The sequence below is a fragment of the Papaver somniferum genome, chromosome 8 (genome assembly GCF_003573695.1).
Source record: "Papaver somniferum cultivar HN1 chromosome 8, ASM357369v1, whole genome shotgun sequence".
NCBI classification, from domain to species: domain Eukaryota; kingdom Viridiplantae; phylum Streptophyta; class Magnoliopsida; order Ranunculales; family Papaveraceae; genus Papaver; species Papaver somniferum.
In genome coordinates, this window is record NC_039365.1 from 13164114 (window position 1) to 13180796 (window position 16683).

Here is a 16683-nt window from a genome sequence, read left to right on the forward strand (position 1 = left end):
ATTTTGAATGCTTCTTTGAATCTCTCTCTGGAGCAAAATTCTGCCATAATGGTTTTGGTGAGTCTTTAACATGCGTTTAACATTTGTTTTCCCCTTGTAATACTTCGCGGAATTTTTAAAGCAGATCTTTCATTTTTAAGAGCAACATCGCAGCATGGCTCATCTCGTGGAGCTTCGGGAGTCTCGTCAATTGATGAAAAAGTCTAGTGCTCGTATTCTCCACCTAGAGGAGCAGCTCGCAGAAGAGAGGAAAATCTTGTCCGATCTTCGCCGTGAGTTTCCCTTTCTTTGTAATTTTGGCGCTGTCTTTCTCTTGGTGATAACTTACCTGTTTAACTCCTTCATTCCTCAGGAAGTGAGCAAGAGCTTAAGGATCAGGTCTATCTTTTATCCCGTGAAAATGACAGTCTTTCCAACAAGGTCTCCACTCTTCAACAGGACGCTCAGTATTTGCAGGAGGATCTCGATCAGATGGTGAAGGATGCAACCCTGATTTCAAAGCGTCTTCACAGAAATGCTCAAAACGAGAAGGTACGGCTCTTTAATGAGTTTTGTGATTCCCAAGGCGTTCCTCGCGTTTCTCTGAACCTTGAAGCATTTTCTGATGATGAGCCTGAACCTGCTTCCAAAGAATCAATTCCTATCATTAATGAATTGTCTCCTACTGGCAAGGCTACCGAAACCGACTAGGATCGTGAAGATAATTCCTGCGAGGATACCGAAACCGACACTACACCAAAACATCCGATTTGGGACGGATATACGCGTTGCAATGAGTTTCACCAACGCGTATATCTGTTGGAAATATGGCATAGCAAATTTGTGTGTAACGCATATATCCGTTGGTCATCTGATTTACCAACGTTTTTTAGCAACGGGTTCTTTAATTTGTGCATCGCTTACAATAATTTAGGCAACGTATTACTCTAATTTGAGCAACATTTATATACGTTGCAGTCCCATTTACAAGTAATAAATAATCCGCCGATAATTCCTGCGGATATCTGCACCTTCATATACCATTGTAGATCATCTAGAAGACCCAATTTTTCATATGAACATATGGTTAACCAATAATATTCTTACAATATTCTCTCTTAATTCCAACATGGATTACATACGCATAACTTGTACTCTCTACAATAGATCATAAATAGACATAGTAAATGCTTTATTGAACTTGTACCATTGAAGGAGACGACTAATACCTTGTAGGACTTTAAGATAATCTCGGAGTGGCAGAGCTGAATTATGACTGATTTAACATACCAATTTTCTGAACTTGTTCGGTATTTTATCTGAGATAAGGTACAGAAGTAAACTAAAAAGTACATGATCATTGGTACCCATTAACTCATCGTTGGCATGGTGGCCAACTTCCAACACAATAGGACATATGTTAGGAGTCTACATGCAGGTATAACTCTTATTTACTTTAACTTCATGGATATCTAAGTATTGTAGTCACATACATGCAGGTATAGCTCTCATGAATCTTTAGTGGATGAAATCGCTGCACCTTCGACTGAAAAGGCAACATGAAACTCTCGCACTGGACTTCCTTCTGCTTTTCCATTTGACCCATCCTCACCAAGTAAATCGAGTAATGAGAACTCCGAGGAAGTAAACCACAGGATTAACATGGAAAAAAAAAAGAAACAAGAAACAAAAATCAAAACTGAACAACAAAATAACCCCAGAAGGCCACAATCAAAGAAAAAAAAGAACAAGTATCTTAGACCAAGACTTGCAGAAGGGCTGAAATTGCATAAGGGATTCGAGGGGGAAAACCTCATTTTGCAAAATTCTTAATAGCACCGGTTAACAAATCAATACATAACAGTATAAGACGTGAGATCTTACGAGTTTCAGTTGCGTTCTTCCAGCAATCCGACTTATCACCATTTTTGTTGGAGAAGTACTTATGGAAAGTTTCTGTGTTATGAGGATCACTGGAGAATTTCCTGTTAGAGAAGAGCATGATATCAGTTTCCAAAGGTAGAAAACATATGCAAACACAACAGATAAAGAACCCAAGAACCTGAATTTGCAAGTGCAGGGAAAGAGTTACAAGTCCATACATGAATAGAAGCATGCATAGACACAAAATTAGCTCATCTCAGGACACATACTACAAAGAAAAATTGGTACGGTATGAGATGTCTACTGATTAATGTGCACACTCCGTACGATGGGCTGCTTAACTACAAGAAATAACTCACTTACTTTCGGGGGGATGCACATTTCTCTTCTTTGGCTGGTGATTTAGTCTCTACTGCAGATAAGAAGGACGTTTAAGCACGTCAGATATAGCACAAAAGAAAGAGACTTGATACAAATTTAGCAGTTAATATCTCAGGCTAGAAAAATCGTTTTGCATTTTAAAGTGATATGAAAAGAAAAAAACAAACTTACTTTTGTCCTTCAGAAGCTGGTAATTCACGGGTGAAAATCTCAGGACTGGGATTTCCGCTACCTTATGCAAGGTAACTAGGTAAGTTAAACAATTAACAAATAGCTAGTTATTATTCGCAAGGTAAGTGATGAACACATGACAGATAGCCGTAGCTATAGTTAGTGCTGAAGTAAATTGGCAGTGGTACTGATAATTATTTGCAATGTGCCGCAAGTTCTGGTGCCGGTGCTGATGGTGGATGGTCATAAAGAGTTGATGGGTTGAATGAGCTTTGATTGGTCCAACAATATCCTAAATCTTTTTCTCTTATATTCATATTATTATTCGAGTGAATGGGTCCAATAACATTTTAAATCTTTTGCTTTTATATTAAGAAAATTATTCGAGATATACAGTTGCTTAGAGCGTCCACAGTGGGAGAGTAAACCCAAATATTTGGTCTTTTCAACAGACGTAGTGGAACGTACTATCGATCGAATTTTGATCAACGACTAAAACCCAGAGTATATTTGGTATGGGACCAAGACTAAACCCAGATATAGTCGAGCGTTGATATACTTCACGCCCCACCACCAGGCGGACATATAGTGCACGTCCCACATCAGGCGTTGGTATAGTCTACGCCCCACACCAGGCGTTGGTATAGTTTACGCTCCACATGGGGCGTACGTAAAGTCTACGTCCCATTTTTTTTTTTTTAATTATTTTGTATGGGGCGGGCATTATACCCCCGCCCCATTCTTTGTTTTCAAAATAATTTTAGTGGGGCGGGCTTCATACCTCCGCCCCACTTCTTTCATTTTTTTTTTTAGTGCACGTCCCAATCAGGCGTTGGTATAGTCTACGCCCCACACCAGGCGAACGTATAATGTACGTCTGACCAAATTTAGTCTTTCCACCGTAGGGTCACACACCATACTAAACCCAAAATTTGATCTTTTTTTCCCTCTTTGGTCTTTGGTTATACTCGCACCACTGCAGTTGCTCTTACTGTGCAACATGGTAATCCAAATTCAAATAAAGATCATAATACCTGCTCTTGGACTCCATCAAACTTGCACGTCCGGGCAAGCATCACTAAAGCATGTATGCCACCTGCCACCGCAACCTCCATGCTACATTTATCATCAGTCTCCAAATTTGCAAGTGCACCTGCAGCCCGTTCCTGGGAACAGCAAATAGAATCACCAATTAAAAGTTAACCTTGTATTCCTTTAGTACTTCTCTAGAATATATAAACGAAAATGCATGCAAAGCACATACAAGGACTTCATCACCACCGAAGGCACTTGAAAATAAGATCCACTAAAGATTTTATTCCACCTGCGTCAACAATGGCACCTAAAAATAAGTATTATCAATTTTAGAAATTATGAGCTTTATAAAATTTCTGTCAAAAGATAACCACCATGCACAACCTTGTGCTCTTCTCCCACGGAGAGGTTCCAAAGTCCACCAGCAGCTTCTTCTGCGACCAATCTATTCATGGACCTTGCCAAATCAGCAAGGATATTTATTCCTCCTCCTTCAGCTATAGCCTCCGCAACTTTTGCATTGACCGACAAGTTTGCAATAACCTAGACATATCAACAATCAAATTAGTCAAACACATATACTACAATTACATGGAAACATCAGCTAGGAACTCTGATAGATTTGTAAAATTTACTTTGGCTGCTTCAGACTGAAGGCCTTAACGGCAAGATTTTGCTAGGTCCAACAGAAGGCGTATTCCACCATCCTGCATGACTGCTTCTGCCCTTCCACAGTCAACAATGACATTTTCTTCATCAATGACAACTAATGTTGCAAGTCCTGTAGACGCTTGTTCGTGTATATCAACTTGCGAACTCCACATCAAACTGAGCAACAATGCAGCACCTTGTTTTAGCCACAAAGTATCCAACCCCTGTGAACTGGTTTCCGCATCAAACTGAGCAACAATGCAACACCTTGTATGTGATAGAATCCATTCAATCCATGTCATGATATCATTCAAGTTCTTATTCCCACTCTTTGAACTACTCCATTCTGAAAATACATCCATATCTTTCATAGTAGTATCGGCGAATAAAGAAGCAACTCCCTTGAAAATATCACTAAAAAAGTCCAGCAACAACTTCCCCTTAACTTTGTACACAGTATGGTTGCTTTATTCCTCAAGATTTGGACAGTTTAGGGCACAAACCACCTTCAAACTTGGTGTTGTTGACATCAGTTTCACGACAACAGCGAAAGTAGCATCAGTTCTCGAAACATCTAAACAAATCAGGTTGGGGAGTAAATTCCAAAGATGCAAAGCAGAACTCCATTTCGTGTTCTAGTCCTTGCAACATAAAGGAATCGAACAGACATCACATTTCCAAGTGCCACCTCATCGATACTCATACAGTCCATAAATCCAATCTCTTCTAGCTGCCCATAGTGCATGTCCTTGGGGACTTGATAATTCAGCGACGAAACTCTGACGCCGGACCATCCGCTGCTTTTATCAGCATTTTTACAGGAAGGAAAATACAAAGGGGGTGAGTGAGCAACAGCCAGAAAACAATATGATCCTATAAAATGACACATTAAATCAATAAAATTACCATTTTTCCAGCCAGAATTACCCCCCTTGGCCTCTCCCACCAAGTTCAACAAACTTAAGATATCTAACAATTTAGGTGTCCGATGGTATGCAGCAGACCCATCAGTTCCTTCAGCATCGTCATCTCCATTGGAATGTTGTTGCCGTTTCTTTTGCTCGAAATACTGTCTTTGCTTGGAATTTTACAAGATATGTCTCAACATTCAAATCTACAGCATAAGACACTTATACAAGTCTTTCAAGAAAACCTTTCACATGAACCAACCACAACCAAATCTTAACTAGGAAAATTCCAGTGCAAACTAGGTTCATGAATCATGATTGCAACAAATAATCCAACAGAAACGAAAAAAAAAAATCACAAATGTTTTAATCACCTTTTATGTGTTGATTTTCTTGACTGAAATTTCACTATTCCATTGCCAAACAAACATGATAAAAAATCAAAATTAGAATCACATAATGAATCATCAGCAATCTTAGCATAAATAAATGTAAAGTAACTCACCCAATTTCTTACTTAAGGAAGTTAACCGAAAACCCAATCTACAATCAAGCATAGAATTCTAAAATTAGTAGTACAGTAGAGGATAAAAAAGTAGTAATCAAGACCCCTGTTAAAATCAACTTCAAAGAACACCCAAATCAAAACAGAAGTAAAAATAAAAATAGAAACCCCAAATCTAGAGCAGGGAATAGTTAGCTTTATATTATCTCATTTGGTTTTCTCTTAAGCTTCAGTAGTTGTGATGCACATGTGGGTACAACTAAATCAATACAGAAATTTAAACAATAACAACAACAAAATTTCTAATACCTGAATAGGATCTGCAATCGATAACCTCAACATGAGAGTCTAAAACAAAGATTGAAAGCTAGGAACTCGAATTATCTCCATCTCTTGATTATGAAACAATTAGGAAAAAGAATTGTAAATCTAGGGCTTTAAAAGATAAAAAGAAGAAAATAAACAGAATCTGACTAAGGTGACGGATCTATGACTATTTCACCATTAGGGAAACAAACTTCAGGTTAAAACCAAGCACATCTTACAGAATCATTTTAAGAGTACAGAAGAAACAATTTCTAGGGTTTATCAAATTTGACATACTGAAAGATTGAGTTTAGTTTATGAGTTTCGATTCTTTAAATTAGGGTTTAGGAGAGACCGGTTTTGATTTCAGAAAACTTGGTTTGATTTTATATATCTCGGTCTAGCTTTAGAATTGAAGAATAAATAAGAGGAGAACTCGACGAGACGATAAGAAAATAAGAAAATTGTTGAATATCCATCATATTACGGATATAATTCAGTCGATTCAAAACTGATAGAGTAAGTATAAGGCCTTAACTAATTAAGTAATAGCTACATACTACTAGTGCTAACTAATCTGTATGTGCATGAACTGCTTGATTTGTATAAGGCCACAATACTCCCCCTTGGACCACCATTCTAAGAAATGTTGACTTGTTACAGCTTTGTCGGTAAAATCCGATGGGGAAAAATCCGAGCATATTCTTTGGCTCGTTAAAACCTTACCAGAAAAATCCGACTGGGATACAAAACTGGTGGAAGGAAAAAGAGTACAACTCTTGGAGCTTTAAAGTGATGATGGTCGTCATGAATTTTCTCCCGTTGTTGAAACTGTGTCAGGAAAACCATTTAGGAAAAACCTGAGCTTAGAGAGAGGGTGGTCGCCGCCACAAAATATTTTCTTTGACAAGATTTACGCCAGGAAAACCACTTGGGATAAAACCTTAGCTCCGAGAAATACTTCCACCATCAAAAATTGCGTTAGGAAAACCATTTGAGACAAAATCTGAACGCCTGCGTCAGGAAAACCACTTGGGGACAAAACCTGAACGCTTGTGCTAGGAAAACCGCTTGGGACAAAATCTGACCACCAAAATTCAGAATACTGCCGACATCGAAGAGCATGTTGCCTCGTTAAAAACCTCGTCTGGAAAACCACGCGGGACAAAACCAGACCAAAGGAAAAGAGTACAACGGACGTCGCCGAATGACAGTGCTGGATACGCATATGCTGCCTCGTTAAAACCTTAACAATAAAAACCCCTCGGGACAAAACCTTGATGAAGGAAAAAGAGTACAACGCGTTTAAGCTCAGCCAAAGATTCTACGAGTTTACTCCCCCTGAAGTATGACTTCTTAAAGCGGTTGGTGGTGTGGAAATTTTACAGCCTTTAGAAAAACTGCTTTACTAAGTTCAGTTTATGGAGGATTGACTGCCAGATTTTGCGTCGGGTGAACAATCGCCATTGTACACCTCGCATTTAAATCCTCCGCCCATTGCACACCAAATTCAGTTTTCCGCTTTAACTTCAGGCATAACAATGAAAGGCCTTTTGTAAACTCATAAATACCGTAGAATCAATTTCAGCCTCTAAAAGTGTAACCTGCAAAACAATAGTTAGAACACAACAAGATAATGCATGCATTATATTCGTATATGGTACTTCTGGACCATAAAGTATTATTTTTACGTACGTATCTGATAGATCGATCACTTCCCATTTTTGGAAATCACATAGTAATGGTGTTAATTTTAGTAGCACAATAAGTATTACCAGTATCAAAAGTTAGATACTCTAGTCTGTGCTAGCATATTCTCGAACTTCTGGCCGAGAAATATTTCAATTTCGACGAGATCTCAAAATTTAGTTCAAGCATGGATTTTAGCGCTACCAAGGACTCTTTTTAAAAGCAAAAATGATATCATCATTTCATCCGGATTTTAACCTTATACCAAGAACATAAAATACACAAAGGATTGTTCATAAATTTCTCCTCTTCAAGATGGTGATTATGACTAAATTTCAAGCCTGACGTGGTTCACAAAGTCAGGTGGCTGCCTGATTCAGAAAATCGAATCCTTCAAAGATTCAAATATAATCACCAATCATAAGTCATAGCAAGATGCAATCAGAGTCCTTCAAGGACTGCCACGCTAAAGTGCATCAATATTAGGGGAATACTTTAGTTTTACAGAACCAATCCTGGGGTTCAGCAGGAAACCCTGTATCGCGCTTAAAGCGATAATACTACTCTCTCTGCGCTATATCTCAAACACCACCCTGTAACATTCAGGCCTCACAATTTTACGGTGTGAGTCAGATCCGATCTTTTGCGCTTTTTCGAGAGATTCCATCATCTACCTTAATTTGAGGGAAACGGATCATATGCCTACCAATCACAATGTCGATGTTCATCTGCAAAGAGGTACATAACCACCATTGTAAATAGATAATCGACAATTATATAAATCCCACACATTTCTCTAATGCATGCATACTCAACAAAAGTTTCACAGACTGGTACCAGCGCCACTTCAGGGGCATTATCATTTTCTCATTTTTAATGAGGTATAAGCTTAGAGAGTGTGGATCATATTCCGATAGTTTCCACGAGCACTATCTGTAGTCTCTCTTCAAGAGCACTACATAATAGAAAAGTGGTTGGACTCTCCTTTAAGAGGCATATATGAGGCAGTTATTCAGGCCTCAAGCGTGTTTTAACACACGACTTGGTCATTGAGAGATGCATGATTTAACCTGCTGTGACAACTTCTCGTGTCTGCATCCTCAAGCAAGTGTCAAACAATATTTTCCCAGAGCTACTGCAATTATTTGTTTTAATCATGAGTAATCTCCAATACCTCAATTACATCCAATATCTTGGTGTGAGAAAAAAAAAGAGATGTTTCACGCCAATTTTTGTGGCAGCCGAACTTTCTTTGATCAGGATAAGGCTTAATCAGATAACCTATTTGATTGTCAACATCTCTTACTGCAACCCTTAGGTGATGCATGTCATATCCATGGCTTCAAAGGAAAGCCTTTAAATTTGTCGACATAATACGTGCCATCTTCAAATGGAAGTCTTTCTCCCCCTCATTAAGGCGGGAGAACCTTTTAAGGTTATCAACATAATTCGCACCATCCTCTTGTGGTGACTTTTCTCCCCCTGATTAAAGTAGAAGAACCTTAAAGGTTATCAACCTTGGTCACGCCAACTTCTGGTGGCGGGTTGTCATGCCAACTTCTGGTGGCATTTTAGTCTTCCTGATCATGGCGGAAATATTACTATCTCAATTATGGAAACTTCTGGTCCCATAATTGCCTGATTTTCAAAGGAAGTTCTACTCATGATAGTTTTTGGATTTTAATTTAACTACACAAAAACTACCTAAAAACAGCTGCAGGCTCGGCAAGAGATGAGATATTTCACGTCGTTCCTTTTTAGCGGCTTACTTCCTCCCCCTAACGGCGGGAATACAGTCTCATCTTCAATAAGACATTACCAGGACATGGTTTTAAATGTCTTATGAACTGAAACCAACATATAAAATTAGGTGACATTATAGCCAAAAGAAGAATATAAGGTTGCTTCCAAAACATTGTTGATGGTAAATAGTTGGTTGAGAAATAAACTAAAGATGCTTAAACAAAGAACTCAACTAGACCATGTCAAGTGCGCACATGTGCTAACTATATGCTCGATATTACACCAACTGAAGGCAAAGCATCAAAAAACTATCAATTTACCACCAAAATAAGTGGACCTACTTAGAAAGTCCAAACTGGATAGGCAACCACATGATTCGCGCAAATGGTTCTACAAAACCAACACTACGTGTCAATATAAACAAGAAACCATCCAATAGATACGTCTATCAGTGTAGTAAATTGTTGAAATAATTGTCCATACTGCAGGGTGAATAAGTCCTGTAAATGCCACCTTGAATACTTTCTTAGAATTAATGTTGGTGATTCAGCAACGGGTTACCATAATGTTAATGTTAATGGAATTTAATAACTAATTGTCTCTGGGACAAAACAACACAATTTACATCCTCATGTAATAGAAGCTTCAGGTTCTGTAAAGGATGTACATGAGCATTTTTAATTTTCTACTCATCTTGGTAGAACTTTGGTGTCCATACGGACCATGCCTAGGCATGAAAAATCGAGGTCATTAAACTTCTGGCTAATGACACTGTGAGATTCTACTGATAGAATTTTCATATGGCACACCCATAAAAGAGAGAGCCTCAAGCTTCTCTAAACGTGCTTCTGGCACAAAAACAAATGAAGTAATAAGTACTTCACAAAAATGCTCATTTACCATTTGATGGTGGTAATGCCAAATATTTTCAAGATTCAACGGATTCTTTAGGAATCCAGAATACTACAAGGCGTTAATAATACTAGCCTTTATACCACCAGAATGATACACGTTCTTCCGAAGTCGTCAATCATATTAACCGAACCCGAAATGGTATTTCACATTTCTCAAACCTCTACAAAGGTTATAAAATGGTTCGAAAATATGTGATTGTTGTTCCGCCTAAATTTTAGACAAGTATCTCTGTCGTCCATATCTACAATGGATTGATTACTTCTGGAATCCATATCCTTTAGTGCAGATAGACGAGAGAAAATATAGTGGAGTCATCAACAAAAACATTTGGTGACCATTGGATACTTCTAGAACCCAAAATTTTATGGCTTATTCCTAGAATCCATGGACCACTTCTGGAGCCTAATATGGATTACTATAGGAACCACAAATTGCATGTTGGACTGCTTCTGGAGTCGGCAACGTCTCATGGATTACTTCGGGAATCCACCATTTCCAAAACAAGTAAATAAAATAAACAAAACTCAAAACAAAGAAAACATAAGTACAAATATGGTACCAACATAATAAATCTCCATTTTCGTCCCTCGGGATCGAGGGAATATTAATTTACAAGTGTGCAAATGGATATCCGCTTTGTAGGAAAATTCCTCAATATCAGTCACAGGTCACTTCTGGGACCGGTCTGATGCGGAACGAGCCTTTTGTACCCATACCATGCCACACAATATTCCAGCTTCTGGTGAAATTATTTTAAATTTCTGGAGATCATTAAAGCCGAGAAAATCAAATTTATGATATCCCCAAAGAGGAGACAATTTCTCTCTCAGCCGTCAACTGGTATTAACCGTTAGTACCACAATAAATAAAAACAGAAATGTTAAAATTCGACAAATTTGAGTTCTCACCGTTTCCTTTCATACCTGTGACCCCGCTAATGCTTACCAAAAACTATTGGCGCTTGGTTTTTAAAAATAAGCACGCTACTTTCATCACAGACTTATATAGGTATCACTTGTGGAGTTAGTACTCTAGCTCAAGGTTTGAAAAACGGCCGTTTTTTCCGAAAAAACGTCCGTCATAACGCTCACGCCCATATACCGTGCCCGTGAGGCTCACCAACACGCTTACCTAAATAACACCGATAAATAGGAAAAAATGGCGTTATTTAGACTCGTTATAACCGTTTTCACACCTGTGATTACCGTTTTTCTAAAATTAATATTTCAGTTTTTTTCTTCTAAATAACATTTTAACACACGTTTTTTACACCGTATTTTCCGTTTTCATACCGGTTAAACCCGTTTTTAAGGAAAAAAAATTTGAGTTGGAGAAATTCTTATACAATTTTTAATTTCAAACTTAAAACTAAAATTTCATAAATAATCATTAAAATCAAATTTTATAAACTTACAATAAGTAACCTAGTGACAGTAGTGCTTGAAATTTTAAACTTAGACAAACCAACTTGTACCGGCATTTTTTTTCGACTTATTCAAGTATTTCTGTTTTCTCGACGATTCTCAGTTGATTCCTCCTCCTCTTCCTCCGCCTCATATTGGTTCGCGTAATGCATTTGGCTGTCGTAGTTAACAGTATCGTCATCTTCATAACCATAGTCTTTTCCTCATTATCATTACGATTATCTACTTCATTATTGATATTAATATTGGAATTATACTCTTCATTAATTCCTCGGTATCTTCTTATGGACGATCTTCAGTGTAATGAGAATTGTATATGGGATTTTCATTTTCATGACCTTGTGTATTGTCTCCAAATGTTAGGTTACCAAAGTCATAAACAAAGTTACTCACTGGCAACCTTGATATGAGATTTCAACTTCGGATCATGCCATTCGTATGGTGGAGGGAGAGGCTCTGGATTATTAGCTGCTTCCTCTTCCAATTCATTTAACCAATGTTCTTCCTGAGGTAAAAATGGTGTTTCATCATCCCCTGCTATCCAATCAAGCATATTTTCATCTGTCAGCAGGCTATGAACATCGTGGACATCGATGTTATGTCGCTTTGCTTTACCTTGAACTCTTTGCTGCTCCAATCTTTAAATTGTACTGAACATATACCAAATCGTTTATTCTTGACGAAACTAAACGGTTGCGTAGTTTGGTGTGAATTCTTTCAAACACACTCCAATTCCTCTCGGATCCAGACGATGTGTTTGTCTGGCTTAGTATCTTTACCGCGATCCTCTGGAGTGATGGAAACTGAGCACCGTATGACAACCACCAGCTTACAGGATCACCTTGCAGAGCAGCCAATCTTGCTGATGGTGATGCAAATTGGCCTTGCATCATTTGCATTCTTCCCGCCTAAAAATATCAAAAACTGTGAATAGAAATTCATATAATTACGAAATTAATTGTTAATAAAAATTCACACCTCTAGCATGCATGTCGCTTGTTCTTGAGGGCTACTAATCATTTTTGATATAACTTCACTGAGACAAATTTGGGGCTGAGAAATTTCATTGTTGATGAGATTGGCTGCTGGGTTGTAGATATAATATGGATTCAGAAAATGCGCTGCAGCATGAAGAGGAGAACTCAACTGATCTTTCCATCGTCGGTTAATCACACCTACAATAGAATTATTTCGAGTTTTACCCAAACCCCTTTCTATAGTTTCCACACATGTAGCAAGTGCATGAAACAAATAACCCATGGTAGGTTTATCTGAATCCAAGAAACGGATCATTTTCAATAAAGGACCAACCATCATGCATGCATTTTGGCATGTGTGCCAAAACATCTCATTCAAAATAATGTTTTTCACATCTTTAGCCGTACGAGTTTTTCCTTCTGGCGAGTTCACAAATTCTTGGTCTACAAAAAGACTCTCGATTGCATTACGTTGATCAATGATACTTTTGATTGCGATAAAATTTGTCGCAAACCTTGTTAAGCCAGGGCGCAATAGATTGCGTCCCCCAGAATGTTGTCTGAATCTAGCAAGAACCCAACCATGATTATAAATAAATTTACTGATTTTTCTAGCTTCTGAAATCACACCTTTAACAAAGGGGAACTTTTCAGTATCTTCCAACATTAAATCCAACACATGAGCTGCACAAGGTACCCAAAAAAATGTACCATACTCTATGGCCAATCTCATACCTATTAAAACAAAATGAGAAATGAATTAATAATATATAAAAATAAACAACTGTAATTAAATTAAGTTGTAATAGTTACCTGCGGCTTTGAATTGGGATCCTTGATCAGTTACTATTTGAACAATATTTGTCGGACCAATATCTTCTATAACCGGTCTGAAAAAACTCATCAAATACTCTGTTGTCAACCGATTATGCTCGATGTCAACGCTTTTCAAAAATGCTGTCCCATGGCCACTGTAAACTAAGAAGTTTACAATCGTATGGTTATTTTTGTTTTTCCAACCATATGACATGAGTGTACACCCATACTCTCTCCAATAATTTCGTTGGACCGACACCACATCCTTCTGAATCCTTTGTTTTTCCTGCCTTAATAATGGGTTCGTCAACTTATAAGAAGACGGAGCTCTGTATGATTTTCCGAAATTTGCAACTGCATTGAATGCCTCGTGGTACTGAGTTGAGTTGGCCACATTGAAGGGAATATCATTAGCATAAAAAAAACGTCCAACAGAAGAATCAACTTTTTCCCGGCATGTTTTACTTCTCCCAAGATTCGCCATGCTAGGTTGAGAATCCCTATTAGTATTATATTGTCCTCCCATATCTACAAACATCCTAGGTACTTGGTGTGGTGTACGCATTGAAGAACTAGGTATGTTCATATAGGCCTGTGGACGCTGTGATGTACCTTCTCCGGCATTAGTATTCTTACTTTTTCGTCCAAAAAGGTTCTTCAACTTCGATAACCCGCCCATTTTCTTTTGTGTTACCGGCGCTTGTTCTTCTTCATCTATATCATGCACAGGGTTCCACGGTTCATTTTCATACATATCTTGAATTTCTGTATCTTCATGTTCAGTTTCTGGTACTCATTGCCGTTTTGCTTTGTTTCTGTCTTGCACCCATACTTTTGCTAAATTTTTAATCTCAGGTGGCACATGCATGCATGGAGTAATTGTACCTCTTTGTTGTGCCAAATGCATTTTGAAATGCGAAATTCCCGCACACTTCTTTTTCACAAAAATTACACTTCAACTTTTTACCATCACTCATTACAATACAATATGCATGAAAAACATCTCGTTTTGCAGATGTTGATCCTTCCATTATATTCTGTAAGTAGGAAATTTCACATAGCAATAAGTGACATATATAAATACAAGTTAAGTGGACATATTCCATCAATATAAAAATGGTTAGAGTATCATTATAATTAGAAATCACAAGTTGCATTAGTCATTTACTCAACTTGAATATTAAAAGTTGAAATTAAGGATCGTGTAGCCTCTCATTTTTTCATGATTGAGAACAGGAATACGAACATACCATACATCAATTCATCATGCCATTTTTTTTTATAAAGAAACAATGATTTTTTACGTGCCAACTGATTCAAGTTGATGGACTATTTAATTATGAATATTAACATTTATTAAAACATTTCTTAAATAAATGATAATAAATTGAACAAAAAATCTATATTTCTTAAAACATTTCTTAGATAAAAATGAAATATTTATTAAGTAAATATACGTTAATAGAATGAAACATTTCTTCACTTAACATTTCTTAAATATTTCTCAAACATCATGAAAGAAAAAAACATCGATATTTCTCAAACATCTATATTCACTACTCTAACATCATGAAAGAAAAAAACGATAATAAATAAATTAATAACGTATTAATAAATTATATCTCTAATTGAATGAAAAATCTACAAAAAATAATTAATATTACCTCTTAAACTTGTATTTGAGAAATTCAAAATGTAAAGCATTCCTTTGAGCAAGAAGCATAGAACCAGAGGTATTGATTTCATTTCAATTCTCTTCTTGTCCTTTTAAAGCATTCATTTGGGCAAGAAGACATAATAGCTAGCAAATCGAAATATTCTTGAAACACTTGGAATCTCGTTGCATGCGTATATAAGCACAGGCTAGCTATGTCTTTGATCATGAAACCAACTACTCTTTTTACTTTTTTTTTTTGTTTTATTTCTTTAACTTTTGAGTCTGAACTCTAAAGTACAGACCACATGTAGCATATACTGTACACACCTCCAAATGCAAAAGAAAAAGATAAATCGACTCCCTGACTTCCCTCTCTCACTCTCTTTTTCTCTAGCTAGTCTCTGACTCTCTTCCTGTTGCATTCCTTGTTGGTTAGTCTTGTAGCAAGTAGCTAAGAGCCTAGGAGTATTATTTGAAAACAAAGTTTTGACTGCTTTTGAATCCGAATATGCATTATTGAAATATTGGGGAATGCATTGAACTATTCGAGTGACAACTTGAACATATCAAGTGGATAGTGATAGATGCGTGTATAAATATTGTCGGTAGACGATAACTACAATGCATTGTTATAAGTCATAGACTTAGGGTTGTGAATTTTACTAGATATCCATAAATTTTCCATGTTAAAAACCCATAAACAAATAAATAAAAAATCAAATAAATAAATTAAACCAAAAAAATGAAAAAACGTAGTAACAACGTTATTTAGACCCGTTGTAACCGTTTTCACAGCTGTAATTACCGTTACATAGGAAATTCAGATCACAAATTATTTATTTTTCTTATTTAACTGTTATCACACCCGTTATTTTAAAAAAACGTCAAAAAAACGCGTTTTATTCCTATATAACGCGTTTTTGACCCAAAACGTGCTCACACCCGTCAAAACACGTTATAACGGTCACGCCTAGTACCTGTGACCTGGGCCGTGACCCGTTTTTCGAACCTTGCTCTAGCTTTCCACTTGCCTTGACATTTAACACCCTGTTCGCTTAAGTGATTTCCTGACCACCACAGATACAAACGGAAAGCAATTAAAACAAACAAATTAAAATCAAAACTATAACCGTGTTTCAATTAATGAAACAGAGAAGCAAAAAAGAGAAAGAGTATGTTCCTCTTCCATCAACATAGACTTCACAAGTATACATATCATTAGTGAAGCGAGTATCTCCACGCTAATGGAGTTGACGAACAGCCAAATGATCATCGTCGCCTTCCACCGAACAACCAAATGATCATCGTTGTCCTCCACCGAACAACCAAAATGAATTGACCGTAATTACCGAACAATTCTGCTGATAACGTGTTGAATATCCATCATATTACGAATATAATTCAGTCGATTCAAAACTGATAGAGTAAGTATAAGGCCTTAACTAATTAAGTAATTGCTACATATTACTACTAGTGCTAACTAATTTGTGTGTGCATGTACTGGTTGATTGTTAATGATAAAGTGAAAGAAAGGTTAAGTGGAAAAAATAGAATAGGACTGTTCGGCTTATCTTATTTCTCTCTTAAAATGTACTCATTACACAATGATACAATGGTCATTTATAGCTGAAGGGTGAAAATA

The 16683-nt window shown here is 37.1% G+C and overlaps 1 long non-coding RNA gene across 4 annotated transcripts; it reads right to left on the reverse strand.

Annotated features, from left to right (window-relative positions):
* Positions 1-1017: 1017 nt before the first annotated feature.
* On the reverse strand, positions 1018-6365 carry LOC113303390. Of its 4 annotated transcripts, none has more exons than XR_003337461.1 (11): positions 5824-6365; positions 5515-5552; positions 5384-5417; positions 5008-5215; positions 4086-4898; positions 3835-3993; positions 3680-3739; positions 3450-3581; positions 2416-2472; positions 2227-2275; positions 1018-1964 (listed from the first exon to the last, which is right to left on the reverse strand). It is a non-coding gene; the product is annotated as an uncharacterized LOC113303390 (long non-coding RNA). The 4 variants fall into 4 exon arrangements; XR_003337460.1 differs by having other exon boundaries at positions 2416-2476; XR_003337462.1 differs by having other exon boundaries at positions 2416-2490.
* Between the last annotated feature and the right edge of the window lie 10318 nt (positions 6366-16683).